Here is a 25,668-nt window from a genome sequence, read left to right on the forward strand (position 1 = left end):
TAAACACTAAATATGTTATTATCATATACCTTCTCATAAAATAAAATTTCCAATATAATGGTAATTCTAAACTGTTTAAACTGACTGAAAATAAATGTAAGTTTTCTGTATTCCCACGTTGGTAATACGTAAAATGCTGGAAGGAGAACAAGCAAGATTCGAGAAGTAAGTCCAAAAATTATAATTTCAAAAAAAGGAAAAGTGATACTGGTTTCATCTATATTTCAAAAACAATGCGCATTTATCAATATTTCGACAGGTGCAGATGTTAAAAAAAAACTCATAAAATATTGTGCATCGATGGAGGACCACCAAACACTCATGATATAATATAATTCACTGTTGAAGGACCCGTATACACAACAGCCACTTCAAGAATCAAAATACCGGTCTTAAATTTACTAAAAAGGAATAAAACGCGGTCTGTTTTGAACTGTAATGAAAAACAACGAAAATAAAGTCTTCAAAGCAGTACATAATATAATTTAGTTAAAGTGTTCGTAATAATTTTAAAATTGAGCGTCTCTGTGTGAAATTTAAAAATTCATTGAAAATATTACTTTAAAATTATGAATTTTGTCGTTAAATCATTTGCCTCAACCGTTACAGGATGAAATACTACGAGGGGCATTAAATCCATATAAACATCATTCAACCTGTTCGATTAACTGATAATTTAGCATACATAATCTAGTTGCGGAGTTGTTTTATGGCAAATTCTACAATATTAATGACAGTGTTGTCGGTCCAAAATATATGTGGCGCAAACACGCAAGGAATGAACATCAATGCACGAAGTCTATGTAAATTTACCGTGCTACACAGATGACACACATTTATGCGTGGATTCGTTTTAATTACAACGTTAAACCTTAAGTAGATTAGGTTAGTCCATTTTCGGTTAATTTCAGTAAGGCATAGCAAAAACAATAGAGATACAAGATCGCCAATAATTAACCTTATAGGCCAATGTGGTGCTCATTAACGTTATCGGATTCTCGGTGAAAATAAGTAAGTAGGGCCTAGTTCTGCATGGAGTTTTTCTATGGCCAAATCTTACCGTTAGTCTTGCTATAAATTGATTTTAATCAATGTGGAATTTACGTACATGCACATACGTTAAAACCTTTCATTGCTAACACAACAGTACAAACGCAAAACACAAATGTTCTTCTTAAGTCTTTCTTAATTTTAAATGTACCGATTTCTGAACAAGATCAATAACCTCGCCAGAGCTGTAATGCAAATACCCCCACGAATTATGGGGACTGTGGGTTATTAGATACAAGGTCAAGGGTACCCACTTCTTCCGTGGGTACCCGCATGCCTTCGGTACGTCTCGCATATCCTGATTAGCATTATTTCTTTAAAGGGTACTTAAATAAAATTGACATGTTGCCTGCTTAATTGGTTATTTAACGTCAGTCAATAATATAATCAATAAATCAATATGTGATGCATGAATAGATTTTCTTTAGAAGTATAGATTTCATTTAGCGCGGATTTATAAAATCAAGTAGTTTGATAATTTAATGAAAATTCTTGACTTTATTTGAACATAGTGTGCTTATTTGAAACATAAATGCTTGACATTTCGATATTGCTACTTTATATTAAAGCTTGACTAGATTTCAAAATTCTTTCATAGAGCTTGATTTTTAACAGAAATTTAAAAAACTTATCAAGAGTATTATTCTGGAAGTTTCTAGAACTATTTTAGTCCAATGAAATTTCGCCCAATTTATTTAGGTTGGTTCAAATTGATTACATAATTTTTTCTTTGTCCTTGGTTTTCTTTTGAGGTGCTAAAAAATGGTTGACTATTTTGTCTTAGAAATTTAAGGATACTTGAGGTTTATTCCAGTATCTTCCAGTATCTCTAAAGCTTTTTCCTAAAAAGTTTAGAAAGCTTAACTATTTTACTTTATAAAAATCAGAGTATTTTTCTTATGAATAATTCTTAAAAATTGCCAAAAAGCCTGTAAGCATACCCGATTCTTTACCTAGTGACTTTCTAAAAACAAATTACACTGTTTATTTCCGCTTCTCTTTGAGACGATATACGAAATTCCAGATATAAGAGCTGGTGAGAAAAGGCTTATTGTGTTACAATACAAATCACAATCAAGCACCTTGGTTTGTAAACAATAAATTACCTAAAATGCAGATAATAAGAGGTAATTTTCACTATCGGAGTATAATTTAAAACTTTTCTAATAAAACTTCAAAAAAATATTACTTTCGTTTGTAAATTTCAGGTTGTTTCTTGTTTATCTGATTACATTTCAATTGAAAATTGAGAAAAGGCATAAACTACCTTAACGTAGAAATTTCAAATTAGTTCAAGGTCGTCCAAATCATTTCTTTATTTCTTAGTTATATTCATTTTCAAGATTCCTTAGAACGATATCAATAAAATTGAGAATGTTTGATAAAAAACCGACGTTTGTTTGAAAAATTGCTTTTTTTTTTTGTACTTGGTTCTTTCCTATTGGCATTGAACGAAAAATTTGGCTTATTCCATTTCAGTTAACAAGATCTAGGAAGTAAGCAATACTCATATCACTGAATTTCGTCTCCGTTAAACTAATCAATCACAATATGGACAAGTGACAATAGTATAAACTACAATATATCTTGTACTAATGCGATTATGCGGTTAAAATACTTGATAAAAGATATGTAATTGATTTGATCAAACACAAGCGCTTTTGTCTATAATGTTTGATAATATCTACCCGTATATTGTCAAAACAATCCACCCCCGTTGTTCCCTGTAGTTCAGGTCAAAATAACAGTTTTATACGGAAATTCACTCACTAAATGGCCTGAAGACACGGAAAATACCCTGAAAAATCTTGAGAAATCTGAGAAATTACCACAAGAATCTATGGATCAAAAGAACAGTCAGGATGATTGATGATGAGAATATACCAAGTTTAGTAAAAGTGTATTTGCTTCCTGAGGCTTTCATGACAACGTGATTAGTTAGGCACCTGATAATATTATTAAGCTAAGATGGTGGTAAATGTTGAGATTAGTCATTGAGCCACCCATTACGAAGTTGTTATCAGTCTATTGTATGGTTAATCCAATTGATCATGCGAATGTCCTTGACTTCATATTTTATATGTAAAGTTTATGTTGCGTTTAACTTGATTTCAAGACAAGTCAAGTAAGTTGAAAATCCAGTACTTAATATCGTGAATCTCTAATTAATTTTATTATCTTTTTCTTTTTAATTTCATTAAATGTGTTTGATATTTGTTTTATTTTTTAATAATTCCCAGGAAAATAGAAGTGATATTAATAGATAAACCATCATTTTCTTTTTGAGAGTATTCCACTTTATATTTAGGTTGCATAGGCTCATTTGCGATATCAATTTTTGCTACAAGTCAAAGCCTCAATCAAAAAATTATTGTGAACATCATCGTCAGTCTCGCCCTTCAGGGTTTCATTAAACACAAAAGAATGAAAAACATACCTTAGTTACATGTTAAAATTGAGTTTTCAGTTTATCAGTGTATATGTAATTGATTTTTCTTCTACCCTCAATAAAAATAAAATATTGCAGCGACTCATTCTGAGTGTAACAAAAATTTTTGTTACGTTTTAACTGAAATTCTTAAAATGAGAGTCTGTTCGAACCTAACGGAATTTTGCACTTTTTTGCCGTGATACAATAGGTTTGTATGTTAACAATTTTCACATTTAAAACGTAAAAACAGAAAAGTAAACTTACTAACCTTTTTGAAATTTTTGTGCCACTTGAACACGAGTCACAGAAAATCCACCGCACTCGAGGTACCACCGAGTACCTATCGACCTTGCCGCAAAGTTCCGTTCTGCCACAAGAGGCTCGAAAATTAAATGATGGCAGAAGAGAAGACACCGAACCGCCGCGCCGCTGCGAAGAACCAAAGCGAATTAATGAACAGTTTGTAATAAGACTCATAACCAAGGACGGGTTCTTTTACCGTCAAGACTTCATTGACGATTTTACAGTTATCGCCGATTCCACTATTGGGCATCAGAGTGTCATCGGTTAAAAAGACCGACTGCGGAATTTCGCGGTCGGACGAACGTATATGTCATGGAATGACTTATGCGGTTTTCCAAGATATCTGTAAATTATTAATAAATCTTAGACAATTACGCGGTCAACAACACAAATATTTGGAATGCTTCAAGGGAGTTCTCTTGAACTAATGGCTAAGAAGGCGGTTCAGGAGATTGAGCTAAGGATCATCAATCTGCACAATGAGGCAAACAACATACTACCTACGAACAGCTAGAGGAAGCTTCAAAATTCACCATATTACTTTTTGTCAAAGACCCAACTATTTTTTCTGTTGTCAGATCTGATGGTTTTTTTTAAATAACCTGCTCCACAAAAACTAAGGAAGTACCCAAATTTTCAGATTGTTTTAAAGGTGCCGATTGTTGGTTGCCAAATTTTCATATACCTAGGAGGATTTGAATATTTACTATCTTATCTAAGTGGTTTTTTGGTTGGTTTGTGAAGTTAACTAAAACCAGATTGTTGAAATGTGGAGGACCTATTGGTCGCGTTAACTTTTTGGGATGGTCGCACTGGATAATTAAACTCACTTGGTTGGAAAACAGAAAAGAATATGTATTGAATTCCAAAAGCTATGTTGTAACTGAAGGGTAAAAAAAAGGGGTATATCTAAATGACTAAGTATATGTAAAAAGGTATCAAAGCGAATAGTCTCTCGCTCTCCTTTAGAAAAAACGCCGCGTATATAATTGAGTGTCAGCAGTTTTGAGTTCTCGCGTACGAGGACGCTTCGAAAACTACGCACAGATTTCCCTTGACAACTTCTTTATGAATTAGTTTGCGACCTAATTTTTCTTAACATAAATAAAAAATATTAGGTTAATGCATTGTTGCATTGTGCAGGAATAAACAAAAAAGACACCAACGTCTTAAAGAAAAAACTATGATTTGGTACATTTCGGAAAACGTGGCTCCACGCCACGTTTTTTTGCCTGCGGAATATGTCTAGAATTTTTCCAAATACAAAATCTTCTCTAACACTGACGCTGAATATGAAATATTATCATCACCATTCGAATATTGTATTTTTTTATTCGATTTGTGTTAATCCTTTTCCATCACGCTCTGTGTATGTATATGGAAGACCAATAATTTGCTTATTACGGAATAGCAATCCGTAACAAGTGATAGAATCAAGTTTAAATTCAGAATGGGTAATTTTTAATGAAGCATTAGAGTAAAGGGTGATAATTGGAAAAAAAAACTTAAGTGGCAGTTGTAACATTAGAGGCACGTCTTGGATAAATTCATCTGTTATATGTTGTCAGTCAGAGGTTTGATCGTAAACAACAAATCGCTTAATCAACGCCTTACGTTTACGGTTTGCCGCCTCCTACGACGATTTTTTTAATGATCAGCCGTTATATTCTATAACAAGTATGAAATGGAAGTTTCAAGCAAGAACGAAAAGTTTGTAGGCCGAGCCAAAGGCGAGGTTTACAGTTTCGCGAGTACGAGAAATACTATTTCATATACGAATTTTAGACTAAACTTTCTTTAATATTGGCTCATAGAAGTAGATGATTTCATCGTATGATTGGGTGCTTAACCATTACAAGTAAAGCCGAAGCGTTAGATCGACGAAAGGAATAGCATTATACAGGGTGATTCAAATTTTAATTGAGAATTTTTAACAAGCGACAGAACTCACAAAAATAAATATAGGTCATTTGAACTTTTATAATTTAAAGTTTCCTTGTCGAAATACAAATGGGTATTAAACTTTCAAAATTATTTCTATTCTTGGTCTTTAGCTTCTACAGTTCTTCAGATATTTAAGCCAGATTTTGAGCCGATACAAAGTTTTAAGACGTACATAATTACGCTATCCGAGTCATGCCGAAAATCTACAAGGTGATTATTTTCCTAGGGTCAGGCCTCGTTTTACCATTTCAGTCTTTTTTGTAGTGACGCTGAAAGATCATTTCACAAAATTTGAAATCTTTGCTCGATCCAAAAACTTGTTTGATTCTTACATTTCTTTCGTCTTTGTAGCCGTTTTCGAGTTACTTGAGAAACTTTATACTCGTTTGACTTAAGGTGATGTCTCTTTTATGTCGATTTATGAATAATGGCGAAATTAAGTTAAAAATGTTGTGTCTTCACATAACATAATGTGTTTTCACAAATACTTAAAAAACGATTAGAGATACGGGGAAACATGTCGCTGACAGAAAAGTTTTTAAACTAAATGAGTCAAATCGCCCGAAACGAACAGTAAGTGGGGTATACAGAGACTTGTAGAATGGTACGCCACTGACCGCATCTAATGTCAATTACATTGCTCGTTCAAAGCTGATGAATTACGCATAAGGAGCTTTTGACAGATTCCTCGTTAGTGGCATAAAGCGGTGCAATGCATAACTAGTGGTGTAACGAATCTCATTGATTCTAAAAGTGAAAATTCATTACGTTAATAAATCTTTTCATATAGGTTATGGATGATAACATATGCTTTGGTATATGCATCCATTCGAGATACAGTTACACAAATCTGTTCAGTAATCAGTAAAATAAACAAAATCGGGGTTTTGTTTGCACATTACATCGAAGTGACATCTTCGTTAATAGCTATAATTCGATTAGGCATTCATTAACTGTAATATAATACAGCAGCCATTTGAACTTTTTGCATATTTCGAAGCCAATCTGTTTTCAGTGACTGAATGACATAGATGATAATGGATTCTAAATTTTAATTATTATTCCTCGTAAAATGCCAGTGCACGTGTGTGTAACTACCAGTTTTTTCTACTAGTGATGTAATTTCTCATTCTCGTAATATTCAGCGTTTCTGCCAATGGCGTCAGTTTCTAGTAAAACGTGACAAAAAATTCACCTCCTTATTTAAACAAATATGGTATTTTGCGCATAGGTACTTAAATACTCAAATCATACTTTAAGTTCTTCAGATAATATTTCAGCGAAGGCCGCCTGAAACCTCTTAAGCGGTTTACTAGAAATTCAAGTAACGAGCGATAATAATCATCATCATCACTATTTGAAGCAGACTTTGATTTTATGAATGAAAAATCCTTTACACCAGCGCAGCGGGCTATCAATCAGTCGGTCGATAGGTAAAGAAATTCATATCTAATCTACCGGAATTACCAGTTGTGTAGTGTTGATGGCTACTGACGGGTTAGGCGGAAGTTCAGCCTGTGGAATTTATCTCAATTGCTGGAACGACATCGATTATGCCATGATTGTGAGCCTGGTGGAAACTATTTTATGCAGTTTATTGCTTAGGGCTATCAATCTAAATTGCAAAAAGGGAAAATTACAATTCGACGAGCCAACGCAAACGCAAAAAATCCTCTGTCTTTGACTAATTTTCATTCTACAACAGCGACAAGAACTATCTAGATGTTACTGCCAAGTTTGGAAAACCAAATCAGGGTCAGAGCATATTTTAGCCTCAGACAACCTGTTTTTGTTTTTGCTTTCAATTTGCTGTACACCATATTATTAGACCCAACTAGGATCCAACTACAAATTATTATGATTACCGGAGAAAAGCACAAAAAATTACACAACAAGTGCTGTAAATTAGCTTTCAACCTTATTCAAATTAGTATATTCAGAACGGAATTGTTACTTCGAGAAATAAGGCTAAAATGTTTACGTAAATTACGACTTGAATTTTTTATATGCATTTTGGAAAACGAATATGAACGATCTGTCGAACACTGTATTCGAATAGTTTCTTTAGGTATGTGGTAAAGTCACTCAATATTCAGGCTGTTGGTAGTATCAGATTTTAGCAAGGTATTTTACAACGAAAAATTCAAAAAAGCTCACATATATGTACATAGGTTTGCAAATGCTTTGTTTCTGAGATAGAGAGTATCAAAATTTGATTTTTTTTCCAATTTTTTTCATTATAACTCAACATTAATGATACATATTTGATTTTTTTTTAAACATACTCTTCTGGTCCCTCACCCTCTGCCAACTTTTTAGTGTGGCGTGTCACTACTCGTTTCTTCCTAAAAAACTAATTTCTTATTTAATTTCGAAACTTTTTTGTCTCTTGCATTTTTCAATATTTGTCACCGTTTTCCAGCATATATTAAAAACATGGCGAGCTTTTTGTTCACGAGAATATTTGCCTCTCACTCATTATGAGATTTTTAAGAATTAAATGTAAAAAAATACATATGTTCAACTGCTGCCTCGAAAAGTCGTATCTTTTGGGAAAAAATCGAAAATCTGTTAGTTTTGAAATAGAGGTTTACCATTTGTTCGGAGCACCGTTTTCCAAGGAATTATATTCTTATTTAAGTTGTCAACATTGTCATAATTTGATCTTTAAGCAGTTAAAAGAGCTTCCGCCTGATCCTAGTCAGAATTGCCGCTTCACTTCTTATTTCAGAATAAAGATCTGCTGCCCCATAGTCCGAGATTTCCAGACTCTCGACCGATCAGGAAATCAGAGTAAGGTTAGATCATACACAGTCAATTTGGATAGCGGTATGTCTCGAGATCTCGTTGGTAATTTTATGTGTTTTGCAAGTTCGAACGAAGTTAAATGCTCCTCAAGCTCACGAGAGACAAGTTAGTTCAGGTTAGTATGAATATGAAACTATCTAACCAAGTGAAGCTAGGCATTTTGTGGGGGGCATATAATAATTCAAGCTACATCATGGAAACGTTACTGAAATTCATATCCCCTTATCTTACTATTAGTAGTGTCAGATATTTAACGTATTAAAAAAAATTCTGTTAATTCGAACAGGCTAAGGAGATGCTTACATGCTTGAGCTTGAATGCTGTTGTTGACTGTCATCTATCATAATGATGTGAGTTAATGAAATTTGACCGGTTTTGCTAATGTGTAGCAGGTGAGTCTCCACTAATCCTCCATCATATAAAATTAGTATAATCGCCCGCAAATAGCTAAAACCTATTTCTGAAAGATGATTTTAAGTTATGCCCATCCTGAGACCTGAAGGTCGACCCGGTTAAATCATGAATATTTAATCGTAGTTGACCTAAACCTGTCCTTCGTAATCACTAGCTAGTACTAATAAGAAGTTGTCATATTGTCAACCGAAAGATAACGACCAACATTCCTGTAGTTACGTTGTATGTTCAATTCGCATTCATATCGTAACTACATTCGCCATAGGTGTAGGTATAACTTGAATATTTATGGGTTAACAAGGAAATTCTTCTTTTCAGCCGTGGAGACTAAATTATCGATTCCTTTTAACACCAATTACAGCTTATCGCAATTCTACACGCTGACTAATTAATGCAAAAGCAAGATACAACTGCCTTTTGAACGTTTATATCTCTGATCGCAGCTTAGTTTGGTGCAATTTATTTTAGAAGTTTCCCACAGCAATCAGGAGACATGCGAAAAATGCGCTATAAATTGGGTAAAACGGTTGTTTCGATATTCAGATAGATTTTACTTCTCAGAATTGTTTAATTTACGACATTAAATTATACATCAGTATCCAAGAAGTGAGGTAATATTGCTTTAAAATTTCTGTTGGTTGGAGCCTCCGCAAACATAAAATTCCTTGGAAACCAATCTTTTTTCCTTAAATAATCTAATCGATTATCCGACACCTTTTTCTTAGACAAAGAATCGTTTACGATACCGTTAGATACATAATATATCATTTACACGGTTGTTAAGAATTTGTTCATAAAAACGCATTTTACACGTATTTCTCAGTGTTAGACAAAATAAGAGTCACCGCGTGGACACGGTACCTGCGGTACCAGAAGACCGTGCAAAATTTTCCATTAATGGAACAGTGACTCGAAAATTACCTGTTGGACAGACACCGCGCAAACCTAGTAAAAGCAGCAATAAAACGTCTAGCAAATTCACTCAACTTGAATGTATTAACCTAGAAAGCCCACTTATTCAACAGAAGATTTTGTTTATGATCAGGTTAGGAATCTAGGTGGAAACGTAAGTAATTTCAGAGGAGACTGCCGTAAATTGAGGACCTTCAAAGCGTTTGACAGTGGTGCGGGAAGGATCGTGATATTTGCACCAATGGATAATATTTCTGTTATTATCAGTTTTAACAAAGTCGTTAAACTAGCATAGGAAAAAGTAGGTCCATCTTTCTTTCGAAATCATCAGAACATGATTTCAAATTGACCAGAAAGGCCGCCACTCCAGGTTCAACGCCGCAGTACCGCAGATTTCATTGACGTCACGTAACTGCACAACGTTTGACCGTGTGCGTCCGACCAACAGTGTTGAATCGAATTGGACCACAGTAGAAGGTCAGTTTGACGCTGTAGCACATCAGAATCCAACCTCGCAGATTAAAAATTCTCGCCGAGTCGAACATTTGGACCTCGAAGATTTACGAAGAACGATGCAGTATAGTTGAAATTCAAAAGCAAAAGGAATGTAAAAATTCAGGTTGCAACAATATCCACTTATTCATCCTGAGCGTTACTAATGATTGACCGATTAAACAGCATTGAGCTTCATTTTCCGCTGTTGTATGATTCTGTCGTAAACGGAATACACGATTTAATTGGATAAAATGATACTGCTGCGGTTAACAGGTTTTAACTGCGATCCAATCCGATTCAACACTGTCCAACACTGGTGGTCGTGCGCACCCACAACGAAATATTCTCCAATCACCAATTACATATCCAACGAAACCGTACTGCGGAATTGAAAAATTACGACCATGTCTGAAAATTCAAAAAAGAAAATCATTGTATTTTTAAATTTCTTCATGCAAATTCAAACAGTTTCACTTGAGGGCACTGTTAGACCACTCCGTGTACTGCTTATTTGACAACATGATTGGGCAAGTATATAGAAATGTGTGTTGATAATTTGCTGATAGTTGCTGAAAGTTTTCAGCTGATGGCTCGCGATAGCGAGACTAGGAAAATATCTACAATTTTCCATAAATGTTTGGACATGAACATTATATCTCAGAAACGGTTGAAGATAAATACACAGTGTTTAGATCTTTTTATAAAGAAAAATAGATCGTTCCTCTTAATTGAAAATTCACGAGGTAAATTTTAAAAAATGTTGTGCTTTGACTAATCGGTCATCTCATATGCTCGATGTGTCAACAGAGGCCGATGGTCGAAAAATCAGCAATAGAAGTTTTCGGAATTCCTTTTCCAAGTCTAGATCTTCCTTGCTACCTTGCTATTTCTTATCCTTGGTCTAGTTGCTGCTACCTCACTGCTGGTATTGCATTAATGATTAAATGCCCATTAATCATTGATATTTCCTGTCCTGTTCTTCGTTAAACAGCTTCTGTTCTTTTCTCTGCTCGGAGTGAGGTTTTTATATTTTCTCTCTCTGCTGAACTACAGCAAATCGTTTATCTTGCTCTCCTTTACTCTTACTTGAGAGCAGGAAGTGCAAATACTAGTGAAAGGCTGCGGGGCTATCAAGCATGCGAATTATTGAATTAACTTTAAAATATCTAGTTTCGTGATTTCATTTCACTTTAGTCTGAAATTTGACAGAACACACCGGAAACTGCTAGACTGTCTTCATGACACATGTCAATCACTTATGGTTACCGGCAAAAGTGTGACAACAACAGTTTCGGATGGAGGAAGAGTGGTTGTAAATTGCCAGGCATTGAATCACACAAATCCGACTACGTGCCTTTAGGAAATCATTGAAAATATTTGACATACTAACTGAAAACCGTTAATAGGCCTCGTTTGCTTTAAAATGCGCTTATTAGTAAATATCTTTTCGAAATTGAAGGAATCGTGAACCTGACAATGAAAATACCTATTTAAACAAGCAGTCTTTCATAATACCATAATTATTCCATAAATTTCTTGCATAGTTTATAAGCATTGTTTAATCTTTCACCAAACGGAGATGAACTCAACGTAGGTGGCCTCACCTGCATTTAATGCACGGGACATTGTTCAACTGAACTTTTGACCGGTTAATTTCGTTATAGACAAGGTCAATTGTATCACCTTTATGTTTACAGATTAACCCAGTTACAGGGTGAGTCAAATGTAACAGTATCGACCTCTTCAAATTGGAACGGAAATATTCTATATTCGAAGGACATGAAAATGACACATACATTAAAGGGGTAGTACCAATAACTTAGGTGGTACTTTTTGAAGTTTGACGTCATTCGAATACCAAATACTACCGTGCAATTCCCTGTGTTTAAGCCGTGACATTGATGTCACTTACAGTAAAATCGCAAGTCATAGAGCACTATCATTTTTCAAAACGGCATAAAAATTTGGGGGATCTTAGTTTTAGAAGCATCTACTGTAATGAAAATAAATTTAAAAAGTGCGGTATAAATACGATACTGATCGATGAGGACAACCGCATGTCGATATATTGAACGGGCAAAGAGTCGCGGACTAATTGAGCACCAAGGAGTTATCATTAGGATCCCCAGCTGTAATTTTTTTTAACAGTATTTGTCTTACTTTCAAGAATTTTAGCAGGGGACTATTTTTTTTCTTATGTTCCTGAAATAAAAATCATACATTACTTAAGTATATCACAATGAATGTAACCGCATTACAAATTAAGTACGAACATTTCGCGATTATTTAAAACGACCTAAAATCTCTAGATTAACCGACTTTGTAAAAAAGCGAAATATTTAGTTATTCATACATCTCAACTGGCACTTGACAAAAAAGCCGTTTTTAGTAAATCTAATTAGGTAAGCCGGTATCGTGTCCAACTGTGATCTCGTTCAGTACCGGTTATGTCCTACTTCTTTAAATTGTTTTCGTACAGAACCACAAAAAACCATTGTACGCTGTCATGCAAACACATTGTTACAGGTGTACTTTTACGGATGATATCTATTAGCGCAAAGATCAACAGTTAGGTTACATAGTAATTTTGCGACTTACTACACGCACAGAGCACTGAAATACAGTGGCTAATGGCGGCTTAAACACCGAACCGAAAATTGTAGTAATTACCTATAACAATGTGAATAGAAAAATAGTAACGTATATAATAGTTTAATTTCACACGGTATCATGTAATTGCCAGCCCACTTTGAAAGTTTATGATATGCTGAATGCAAACTATAAAACCATTTTGCCAATTTGAAATCTGAAACTTTAACGATCGTCGCTCGTGGAAATTCTTGAAATCGTAAACTAATCATAAAAAAAGACAAATGGAACCAGTAATAAAATTTAAATTGTCGATGAAAGAACAATAGAACTCAACATAATAAAGCAGGATGTTGGAAAGTTAGTGTAAGATATTTTAATAGGGTAACAATACTAAACAAATAAAGCAGTATAGTATTTTTAATATCGGTGGAAAATTTCGCATATAGAAGGTGGGTCACTGTGTAAAATCAATGGTACATTCCTTTACTATCTGGTGACAGGACCCTGTAACATTTCGGATGTTTAAGACAGCGGACCAAAATGAATACTGTCTCGGCCTGGGTGGCGAAACGATGAATATTTGAGATGCGCCGCCGCTCTGTACGGAGACCGGTACTCGTAGGTGTAAACAAACTGAAACCAGTGGCGCCGACGAAGGGCATTTAAAATTGAATTTTTGGTGCCCACTTGTGGTATTACGTATGTAGTTAAATTAAGTCATTCATAGTTTTATATGTATATTTTTCATAGAATTAATTATATTATTAGGAACATATTGATTTGATAGGTGTGGTTTTTTGAAAGCTCTTTGAAGACCATTTGAAAAACAAAATAAATGTGAATCCTGCAGAGACTAATAGTTGTGATTGTAAAAACAAAGACCTACATGTGCAGGGTCAACGTCCCGTTTTGAATATATATGACTGTTTAAAAAAAGAAAACAAGCATAATCTAGTTAAAAGTATTGTAACAAGAATAAGCGAAATGACTAAATTAACATTGTCGACGATGTATCGGGTTATTAAGGACGAAAATGTTATAGAGCATGCCTTTGAAGGGAAAGAGACTTCTCAAAATTTTAAATAAATCGACGATGGAGGCAGAGATGTCATTCGAAGAATTATCTATAATTTTTGTAAAAAAAATTACAGTACCTACAATAGAAATGATTCAAGAACACCTAAAAGACTACTCATATCATAATTATAATTGTTTGGCAATGTTGAGAGCCATTATGATGGACCGCGGCTTTAAATATAAAAATATTGATAATAGAATGGCGGTAATAGAGTCACAACGAATAGTTGGTTTCCGGGGAGAATATTTACGTAACATTAGGGAGTATCGACAATTAGGAAGATGTATATAGTTTATTTAGATAAAACGTGGTTTGACACTCACAACGCGATTAAATGTGGTTGAGTAGATAATTCAAAAAAATGCAGTTTAGGTACTCTATATTCGAGAGGCTAACAAATTATTATTCTGCACGTTGGCAGTGAAAATGGATTTGTGCCAAACGGCTTGTTGTTGTTCGCTAAAAATATAAGCCAATACTTCGCTGAGTGCCACGAAGACATGATTGCTCAACTATTCGAAAAATGGATCACCGAACAACTACTACCAATCATCCCCCTAACTCAGTCATTGTAATGGACGACCTTATCATATCTGGTTACAAATCGAGACCCCTAATAGTAGTACAAAGAAACAAGACAAGATAATTAACTTTATGAGGGACAAAAATGTACATATCCCAGAAAAAAGTCAACAAAAAATGATTTATTAGACATAATAAAGTCTTTAAATTTCAAAAAGAAGTATGTAACTAACAAACTATGTCGCAATCAAGGATATACGATTTTTCGGTTACCGCCGTATTATTGTATTTTTAACTCAAATAAAACAGTTTGAAGTATTATAAAGAAGAAATTACAAAAGGTAAACAAGTCACCAACTTGAAGTGGTGCAGTTTTGGAAAATATTCGGCAGGTGATAACTGAAATTAGATGACATAATGCGGAAAAGCTATGTAGCTCATGTTTTACAAAAAGAAAACAAGTATTATGGATTATCTGCTGTTGCCTCAATAATCGTTCAACCGAGCAAAGATAGTGAGTGCACTGATGATGAGAATGATGAAACCTGTATTTAAATTTAATTAAAAAATAATATGTGTCTACTAAACTTATTTGTGATAATAATTCAAAAAATATATTATAGTTTTTGTTACGCCTATGTCCTGAATTCCTTTCATGTATAGCGGTAAGAGGATTTTTTGCCATTTCAACTGATAGTAAAAATACTTTACATATAATTAGTCCGCAAACATACATAAGAAAAACGATTTGGTAAAAAGTTTCATGGCGTAAAAAGGGTCTGCACCTAAACCAAAAAAAACTAGTTGAGGATTTTCCTCTTCAGATCACGTTTCTTTACCCTGTTCATTGATCTTGTTGGCTTTCGGGGGACTTACTGGATCAGGAACTTTTGGACAGTAAAGCCATATCAAAGCCATGTAAATAATTTAGTATTTAAAATTGTCATGAAAACTTATAACTTGATTACTGTGGTTACTGCGCGTGCGCTGTTGCATACATTTCAGATTTGTTCCTTTCCACAGGTATTCATCTGAGTCAGCTCTATTGTAAGTTTCCCACCTCTTTGAGTTGAACAAGTATCGGCAAATATTTTAGATATTCCATAATAGGTGATGTGATTAAAAAGGTGTGGATCGCTCACACTTCTGGCACAGCATGCGACTTGATTCCATCTACAGATACAGCAGGTTGCACCTTTTTTGCTCAACTATAAAAACAACATCAAAAGTAACAAGCGTGAGCGCCGTAACAAAGTGGGATGGGAAGATTGAAGAAAAAGTTACTAAACCGTCGGTGTACCCATATAGGGTCTCTTTATGCTAGTTTCTGCTCTTCTGTTGCTTATCAACATAAAGTTCCATCAATCTAAATTTCCTAGTATTTTTAGTCTCCATGAAAGGAGTTTTCTCAAGTGATACCGATGATAATAGGTTCATATTGATGGGCAACTAACAGTATTCTCTCAATTGTATGATAATATTCGAGGTTCGAAGACCAACTTCATAGAACAACTGTTGAATTTAGAATGGCTTCACAGATTTCAAAAAGGACTAAAGCAATAATTTAAATACCGAAGGTGGCGCACAATGCTTTAAAATCACATTACAAGCTATTAAAAATCACTTGTGATAAGGTTTTGACTTTATAGCGAAATAGAGCAACAAGCCTGTTCAGCGCACAAGAGTTGGTAACGCTAACTAGAATTCATTCGATAACATTTATGGGTCGTTTAGACCGGATTGCGACATCGAGGATAGATTAGTTTTTTTCTTTACTTTGTTTGTTGGCATGCATTAGTCGATTTTCTAGTTCTTCTTTGAACCAACTGCAACAGCTTATGGTGACAAATTTATGTCGGCCTGGACGATCGTGAAGTCGACGCAGATGTCGACTTTTTGGCTTTTTGTTTGAAATCTGGCTGCTCGTTTGCGAGTTCTGTCGCATTCCATTTCATTGAAATCTCTGCTTAACTTTAACGTGTTTAATGAGGCAGATTTTTGCGCAGACAAGCCATTAAGTTTCCAGCTCTTGTATGACAGGGTCAATATTTAACTAAATCCATAAAACAAAAAAAAATCTTGTTTAAACAAATAGTGTATCTGCAGTGGTTGTCAAGTAGAATTATTTTCGCCAGCTGAAAGTTGATGGCCGAGATGAACGAATCAGATGTTATTAATCAAACAACATTTTTTATTATAACCACTTAATGTGTATGTAATAATGTTAATCTATCAATTTTCTTTTAGAACGCTCTCTAGAAATTTGTAATAAAAGTTTAGTACAAATGCATTATATTTTCAATTTAATGCACGCGGACAATTAACGTATGTAAAATAATCTAATTTTACCAAGAAAAATGAACAGGAATGCCGCAAATGCTTCGTTTCCCAAATTCAGGTTATTCGTTTTTTTATCCCTTTATTTTTTTATTACGTTTAGTATTCCGATAGCTATATGGAGCTCATAAAATAAGTTAAATGTTAAGAGTCCAACATTTAAGTTTTTCAAAAACCTTTTCTAATGTGCCCAAAGAAAATGTTTTAAGTCAATTTTATTACAAATAACAATTGAAAACGCAATGTTCTATTAAAAACGAGATGAAATTGTTAAATTTTGAAAAATGAAGAAGATGGGAAATTTACCTCTCAAGAAGGATTTTCTAAATTATTTTCCTAAGACTCCCTCAATAGTTCCCTACAACGTACCGAACAGCTTATTAGCCATTAAAAAATCACCCTGTATTCAAGGGGATAACATTTGAATATTTCGATACGTTTTGATTTTTAATTTTGGGAACTTACTTATGTATTTCACTAACGACCATCTTGCTTAGGAACCCATGCAATAAAAGTCTTTTTATTACTTGTACCATCTGGTCTTCGTTAATGATTATTATTAAAGTTATATTAACAGTAGTTTATTAAGTTTTTATTTGTACAGCTCATTAACTTAATTTGAGAATGCTAGGGCCATGCTGATTTTTTTATTCTTTGTTCGCGCAATCTGGTCATCTGTTAGCAGAAAATTAGCAAGCGTTTTTAAAAGTTTGTTCCCTTTCACCTTTTTTCATCTTCCTTTGAATGTTCCATTATGCTCATTTGAATGCTCGTTTATTACTTAACAATTTTCATTCAGTAATGGTAAGAATTCTTTTTAATGTATTACTGAAATTTAATTAACTGAGTATGTAATTTTATTACGTAGGCCCAGATGTGTCGAGGTGGTGGCGTTAGACTTTACGTTGAGAAAAGTAGTGAATGTGATGTTCTTATGATCAAGTGCAAGGATGTGATTCAATACATTTAGATGAAAATCATCCTTAAAGCTAGGACTTTTATCAGGGAACTTTTTGGTCCCCGTAATAGTTCAATGAACTCTTATCAATTTTTACCGACATTATGCTTGAGATATATACTGAACATGAAAATACTGTACGTTTCGGTGATTTTAACATCAACATCATGTCTTTTGAGTCTCAATATATAGAGTCTATCTAAATAATACTTGGTCCATTTGATTTGGTTCGGTTAACTTCTAGGCTGACTGAGACCAAATAGACCTTAATTGACTTGGTCTGCCATTAACGGGATGTTGTAGACATGGATGTCAGGGACATTGGCGAGTGTGACTGACGTGACCATCACATGACTTTGGCTGTGATTGATTACCAAAATGACGCTTCCGTGCGCCGCATTATTAAATCTAGTGACTTAAATACAACAAATAAATATTACAAAACTCACAAGTTGATTTGGAAAGCATTCCTCGGCTAGCTATAACATACAGAGAATCATTCCACTACGTGGAAAGAAAAAGCAAGTGGAGTTGGTGCACGTCCGCTCTAATCAGAACAATAATCAAAATGACGCTATTGGAAGTATCATTCCAAATCACCCTTATATTATGTTCTGAGCTTGCATATAGTGTAATTACAATGCTAAAGACCTTACAGAGCTTATGCCATACGATAACGTGATCGACGATGTAGCTGAAGATTGATGTTTACGGAAAAATTTCATCAGTCAGAGCAATTAACAGCCCTAATGAATTCGCTGAGGTTCGCGGTTGGTGATGATAAGGTTCACTTCAGAGAATCGACCAAGAATCTTGGCCTTATTACAAAATAGAAATGCTAGTTAAGTCTTTTTTGTAATTTTATTACTTCATATTCTTTGTACCTATTTCTAGGTAAATGCTGAAATTTTGTATTTTAAACCGTTTACTACAGAAAATGGACTATTCATTCAATCATGTCAACATAAGACTACGGACTACGGCACATTATAACAACACCAAAACATAGGAAGGATTTTCCAAAAAAATAATTTTCTTATTAAATATAATGCTTATAATTAAATGGTTCAATATTTTTCACTGATTCACTGATTTCACTGATACAAAAACCATTTTTAAAAAGTGGTTAAGAAAAAAGGATTAAAAGGCTATTCTTCCAAAATCGATCTTCGCCATATGATAAGTCTGGCACAGTGTGTTTGTAAGAAGGCCGATTGACACTGCTCTAGGCCCCCTAATTCCTTCCTTCCTCTTTCACACCCTGCATCCCTACTTATTTTTTTTCCTTTCGTGGTTGTGTTTGCTTCATATGTTATAAGATAATTTTTCACTTTAAACCATTATGTGGATTTTCTATTTGTTGGGAGCAATAAATGTTTTTTTCCTCTTATACGTACGAGCTTTACCGGCATATACATTATAGATAAACTATGGATATTTACAACAATAGTATCTTAATGTATTATACTACAAATCGCCTTTTTCTCCGCGATTTATAAAGAATTGTTCCATTGTCCTATTTGGATGATGATGATGATTAGTGTTATTATTATTAGGCATAATTTTGATATCTTACGTTTTAGAAGAAATGTGTTATTTATTTACCATTTAAGATATACATCTATTCATACAAAAACAAAAAATAGAAGAATAAATACCACTAGCTACGTTACATACATACATACGTGTACCACTACAAACTTATTCGCGTATTATTAAGCTTTTCCAAACGCAAACCAAGGTTTGACATAGAAAAAATGTTTGAAATATTGTGAAAAGTGCTTTTTTCGCACTCACTAGAAACCTCACTTAACGTCACGAGATAATGGAAAAATCTGAAAACTGCAAAATCATAAGAATCAAGAAATAGGGTGTTGCTAAAGCCTTTATAAAGATTGATTTAGGAATGGTTGAACATTCAAGGATTATTAGCCATCTTTAGGTTATGATGGATGTATTCTCATCAAAACTAATTCTCATGAGAGTTATTATGGAAGATAAATGAAATCCTGAGTCAAAAGCATTCATACCTTCTTCGAATGATTACTGATAACAAATTAATTCTACAGTAATATATTTGAAAAAATTTATCAACACTCATATTGAGTTAACTTTTTGTACCTGTTAAATAAGGTGAAACGTGAAACGAATAGGACATTTCGAAAAACATTTGATATAAGCTGATGAGATTGGTCTTGTGTTTTTCCAGCTTTACCCGATGATACAGCAAAAAACATAAAGCAATTATCGCCTCCCTATTGTTAGAGTTAGAGAGTCATTTACTTTTTTCGCAAATAGCCGTTAATGGTTTAATGTCTACTAAAACTGTCTATCTATTTACGTCTGGCACGTGCGTCTTTTTGTGAATTTTTTGGTTTATTTACTTCTTATTACCTCTTCCTGAAGTTTCAAAAAAATCCAAATCGAATACCGGTTAATTTTTTAAACGTTGTAATTTTCTCGTAATTTATGTTTGGCTAGTGAAGTAAAACGGGACCTCTGTACCTAATTAGAAGAACAAAACAACTAGGCAGAGAGCAAGAGGAGCTCTTCAATATTCTTAGAATCTCGAGGCGAATCGAAAGGAAAATAAATCGAATCAAAATAAAATACAGTATGTTTGGTTTAAAAAAATTATAAAATTTATTTATTTTACGACTTCCTAGTATCCCGAATTCAAACTTTAATTTGAATTTAATCTTCACGATCTTCAGGTAACCTGAAGAGCCCTGAATTTGTCTATGGCTTTCTAATTATATACCTGCAATAATGATAGATAGTGCATGTATAAGAAAATTATCTTACGGTTAAAGTTATCAGCACATTAAAAATTTCCCACCTAAAATGATTTTTGGAATCTTCCAATATTATATTCAGCGCATTTAATTCAAAATGCTCTACTACAAGAAGACAACACTTAATATGTAAGATTTACATTTTACACGTTACTTACGTGTGTATGACCTCTTGTTTAATTAATGTAATGTCTCTCGCCTTTTTATGAGTTCCCTGACATTCAAAAATTTGCTTTGAAGGATTTTAGGTTATCAACTCCCAAAAATCTTTTTTACCAGAACGCTTTAATTATCCAAATAATGACTCCGAAGGAGGTAATAACATATACACCTATAATAAATGCTGCCATATTCTACCATGCGTATCATGTACGAGCTGTATAACACACCAATTTAAAGCAAAATTATTATTCTCGCGAATTTTGTTAAAATGATGCAAGTTGAGACAATGAACAAGCTTGTTTCACGGTTATTCAGCTGTTGCGGTAAAAAGATTTAATAAGTGATGATAAGAAATATTATTAAATTTATTAAAGAGTTGAGAAATATTTGATAAAAGTTCTTTTAGTCCTGCACTAAAAAAGATATAATTTTTTCATTTTTCTTTTCAGTAGTTCAGTGGCATTTCCTTCGCATTCCCATATGTGGATATATTTTTAAATATTCCACAGACGAGGTTCACTTTCTACTACTTTTACTCCATTAAATCAGATACCGGTACTCTACTGAATTTTCTTATGAAATATTTAAATGTCAGAGATTATATTATATAAACGATATTCAACTGCTTCCAAAACCTATAAATTCACTTTTAGAATTTGATCTATATTTTTTGTCGTTTAGTTCTTGGGGTTCGCAGAACTTGGAGATGTTACTACATGGCCTCCCCGACAACCCGTCAACATTAACGTGAGTTGGTCTGTTTTGGTGTTTTAAATAAAAATCGTAGGCTTGAAGCTTTTCCAATCAACCTTGGTTATTCCGTGTTGTAATAATTTAGCAGTCATTCCAATACAGCGAAGTTGGATCTACATAATTAGAAATTTCCTTCCATACAACATGCTACAATAGTCTTCTACAACTTTCACTACTCCTAAAGGCTCTTTACGAGTGAAGCAGTAATTTTTTTCTTGGCCTTCTCCAACAACTTGCTGTAGTAGCTAATAATGATTTATTCCCTGTTCTGGTACTATGAGAGAACTGCTTCTGTGTGATGCGAAACATCCGTGTCCAAAACAAACTTTACTTCGTTGGGGAAAAGATATGGTCTCCTTTTTTGTAACGAGAACTTTTTTGGATATAGGTATATACAAAGTGTCCGTTAAACATACAGCAAAAATTCAGGGGGTTATATGAATTTTAATGGACACCCGAAATATACATAGATCTTTATTTACGAAAAAAGGGTCTACCGACCGTTGGATCTTTCTGCCTATGTGATAAAAACATTTGAAAATATTCCAATAGAGCCGTTGAAGAAAAAAGGAAGTGGCATTGTCTTGTTTGCCTTGTAAGGCAAAGAAGGTTCAGAATGGTCCAATTGTGACGAGTGTCTTTTCATCTTGCCTGAATTTGTTACAGTTTTTCAGTTATTCCTGTCACGTACATATGTGTGTTCGTATAGTAATTAATTGGATGGATTTTATAGCGAGTTATCGAAGAGCCTTATCTTTGTAATTAGTGTTGGTTCAATCATTTCTGTTGTTTGTATGTATGTTTCGTTTTTTCTGTAGCATTTAGATTCACTGTAGATTCTTTTATATTTGTACGTCAGCGATCGAAAATGTTTTGTCCGCTTGATAATTTTTATTCTCACATTTCAACCGTTGTAGACATTTTGTAGCCTTAAGAATACTCCTTTTAAATATGTGACCGTCGAAATTCTTCTTGTCCTGCTCCTCCTTGCCGAATCATTTTGCTGCTCATCTTTGCGTTTTTCCTTTTGTCTTCATCCCTTTTCTTCCGCATAAGGTTTTTTCTTACTTTAGTCGTCTTCGCTTCTCCCCTACCTATTTTTTCTTTTGCTTTCGAATCTTCAAAAACTGTGTCGAACCATTTAGAATACGTCAATCATACATGAATTCCCAGAAATATTCTTCTAAGCTTGTATCAGGGTGTCTCCATAAATAATCACATATGCTGTCCATATGCACCATGCAAACTACATGAATGTACTATGAATGTACTATCTCGTTTGAGAGCCTAGAGGGTTGATACTTTGTATTAGCGGGCTATTACCGAATGCGAACGAAATAAGGGAAATTGGCAAATGAAAGTATAAAAATAAGATATAAAATCAGTTGTGATATTTTTCAAATAAATTAAATAACATCACAATTGATTTATATCAACCAAACAAAAAGCTAATAATTATTTTTAATCGTGGAAGATTTTAGCTCACGTTTTTAAATTTTTATATCTTCCTTGTGTTAAATGTAAGTACATGATGTTGACTATTTCGCTAAAGGTAATCTTTTCTTGGAGATTAAATACTTCAAACCGGTGTTTCTTAATGAGTTAGCGGTAGTAGTTTTAATATACATTTTGAACATTGCCTGTGCCTGTGTGTGTCTGTGAGATTTTCATTATCTTCTTATCGTGTACTCATTTCTTAAAAATAGGCCATCAACTTCCATTCCTATATCAAGTTAGAACGAGTGCCCTCATACGGGAGACTAAACGTTAATTCCTTTCCATTTCGATACCTACCAGAGAGGCCTAAATGAGCGTCAAATTGCCCATTTATGCCCGCATACGATTTTTATAACCCTGATTTCTATTGTTCTAAGTAAGTCGGAAAAACTGGACGAACGGTAATGGTCGCCGTATTTTGTCGTGCTGAAGACATAAGTGCCCTTTGACGTGTTTTTTTCGTATATAAAAAGGCCATGATTTGAGCATTAATTTATGTCTAATATATTTCTTGGATATTTTATTATGTTACAGAAATGTAGGTCAATACGTTTTCCGCAGATTCCTTGAGCAAAAATAATACAACTTTATAATACAATTTGTTATTTTGCAGCCCATCGTTCGATATAAAGGGAGACATAGATCATAAATTTCAAAGAGTTTCTTTTTAATTAGATTATTTATGGTACAAAATTATGAGCAGCTAAATGCAAGAATGCTTTGTATAAGTGAAAATATGTTCAAATTAAAATGAAAATGTTTTTATTTGTTCTAAAAAATCTAATTCCTGAATTTAAAATTTTGTTTATTTCCAGTCTTTTCGAGCTTATTTTATGCCATTATCTATTCAAATTATATCTGTTTATCATTATCGCAAGTGCCTGCAAACAGTGCATTAGCAAATCAGTACAGACATTCCAATAATAGTTGACACAGATTTCAGTGCCCACGAAGTGGCCATTACGATTATTACACCCAGGAGGTCTAAGTGTCAAAGCATTTATTTATTTCTCCCTCAGGGAAAAGTCTCACGAAGATAATAATAATTTCTTTTAACACTGAGAGGTGTTTTTAGTGAGGAAATACGGTTTTGTTACAATGTTGCCACAAACTAATATTTCTAATTTGGCTGATTTATGGTTAGAGGAAAGGATAATACGCGTATTTCAGAAGAAATTAATTAACAATTAACATTAAGACGTTAAAAAGTTGACGACTCTTAATTTACGTTAATATAATAATTAATTTTATTAGTTTGTTAGTGAGGAAATATTAATAATTGGCATTATTACAGTATAACATGTAACCGGAATCGTCTGCATATCCGTTAAATAAGCTTATACTATACATTGCAGTAAGGGAGTAGAAAAACACGGTAACGTAATTAAGTTTTGAGCAAAGAAGTACCTACCGTTAAATGAAGGAATTCGTTTTCAAAAACAAAAAATACTCATTAGGAACAATTAATTTCCCAGAGGCAAGCTATTTACGTCATTTTTCAAAACATTTTCTCATAACGATCCCTTTTTTCACATAGAAAAGGGCAATAATTCAATTGAAAACATAATCAAGCATTGCACGCCAAGAGCTCGAACGTTATTTTGAAAAACGTTAATTCTCGAGATTCCCTGCCAGGAAGATTTTGAGAATTTTGTCGGATTGAAGTAAAATTTTAACCTAATTTCAAGTTGAAACATTTATAGACAATTTTATTATGGAAAGTATGGAAAGTAGAATTTCGTTTCATAACATTAAAATTTTATGTTTCTGCTTTTCTTGTTGAATTTGAAGTATATATAACGTTATAGTATCATCGCGCTACCGTTCCGTACATACCGAAAAACGTTACCGTATTTCATTGTGAGAATACGCATGCAAAAAACAGATGTCAATTATCGTTACGGTATTTCTCAATTAAATCGATATAATGATATCGGTCAGGTACCAAGTTAGGATGACCGGTTTTCCTTCGTGTGTAGCATACACACGAAATCTGTTAATAAACACTTTAAGTCGCGCATAAAACGTAAACATAATTTTTGATGCTGCACTTGCGCATTAATATTGTACTCGCGTTTAACATATACGGAAGAAGACCATGTAGGTTTTGATAAGGCCCGAACAAGGGCTCCGGCTTTTCGATGTGTAGTGCTGCAAACAGTATCAGAAACTCATAAATTTGTGATATGACGAATAAAAAGTATGCAATAAGCGCTAACGTTAAATTGATGGAAATTATATCTACGTTTTATACATAATTTACTTAAAGTGTCTAATGTTAATTTCGTCAGTGCTGCGGACGACGTTAAAAACATCTAAAAATATTTAAAGCATGCTGAAATAAACTGGTTAAATAACTCTCTATGCATATTAAAGTCATACTTTTTATCTGTGATGATTATTTTTTTGTTGCCATTAAATATTAGATTAATTTAGATTTAGATATTCTCTAGTAGATAATAATGTGCAAAGTTTACGAAAAATTATATTGATGTTGAATGTATGATGAAAGTGTTGGAAACGCTTATATTACTTTCAGAATGCTTCTTCCCACTTCCAACTTGGCGGGGTTTCTTCACAGGCGACAAAAATACAAAACAAGGGATCGACAAGTACT

At 33.7% G+C, this 25,668-nt stretch overlaps 2 protein-coding genes across 5 annotated transcripts in view; one reads left to right on the forward strand and one right to left on the reverse strand.

The window, feature by feature from the left end:
- Nucleotides 1-25,668, forward strand: part of Atg16 (Autophagy-related 16) — a 164,232-nt gene that overhangs the window by 78,874 nt on the left and 59,690 nt on the right. The window lies entirely within an intron of this gene.
- The window catches only part of LOC136412168 (uncharacterized), a 102,258-nt gene that overhangs the window by 71,626 nt on the left and 4,964 nt on the right, over nt 1-25,668 (reverse strand). The window contains exon 2 of one of the 2 annotated variants that reach the window (XM_066395128.1): nt 3,750-3,910. The exons of the other annotated variant lie outside the window; for it this stretch is intronic. The gene's annotated coding sequence lies outside the window, so the exon portion shown is untranslated. The remainder of the gene's footprint in view (nt 1-3,749; nt 3,911-25,668) is intronic. 2 annotated transcript variants of the gene reach the window in all.

This window comes from Euwallacea similis, chromosome 11, assembly GCF_039881205.1.
Source record: "Euwallacea similis isolate ESF13 chromosome 11, ESF131.1, whole genome shotgun sequence".
Classification (NCBI taxonomy): Eukaryota; Metazoa; Arthropoda; class Insecta; order Coleoptera; family Curculionidae; genus Euwallacea; species Euwallacea similis.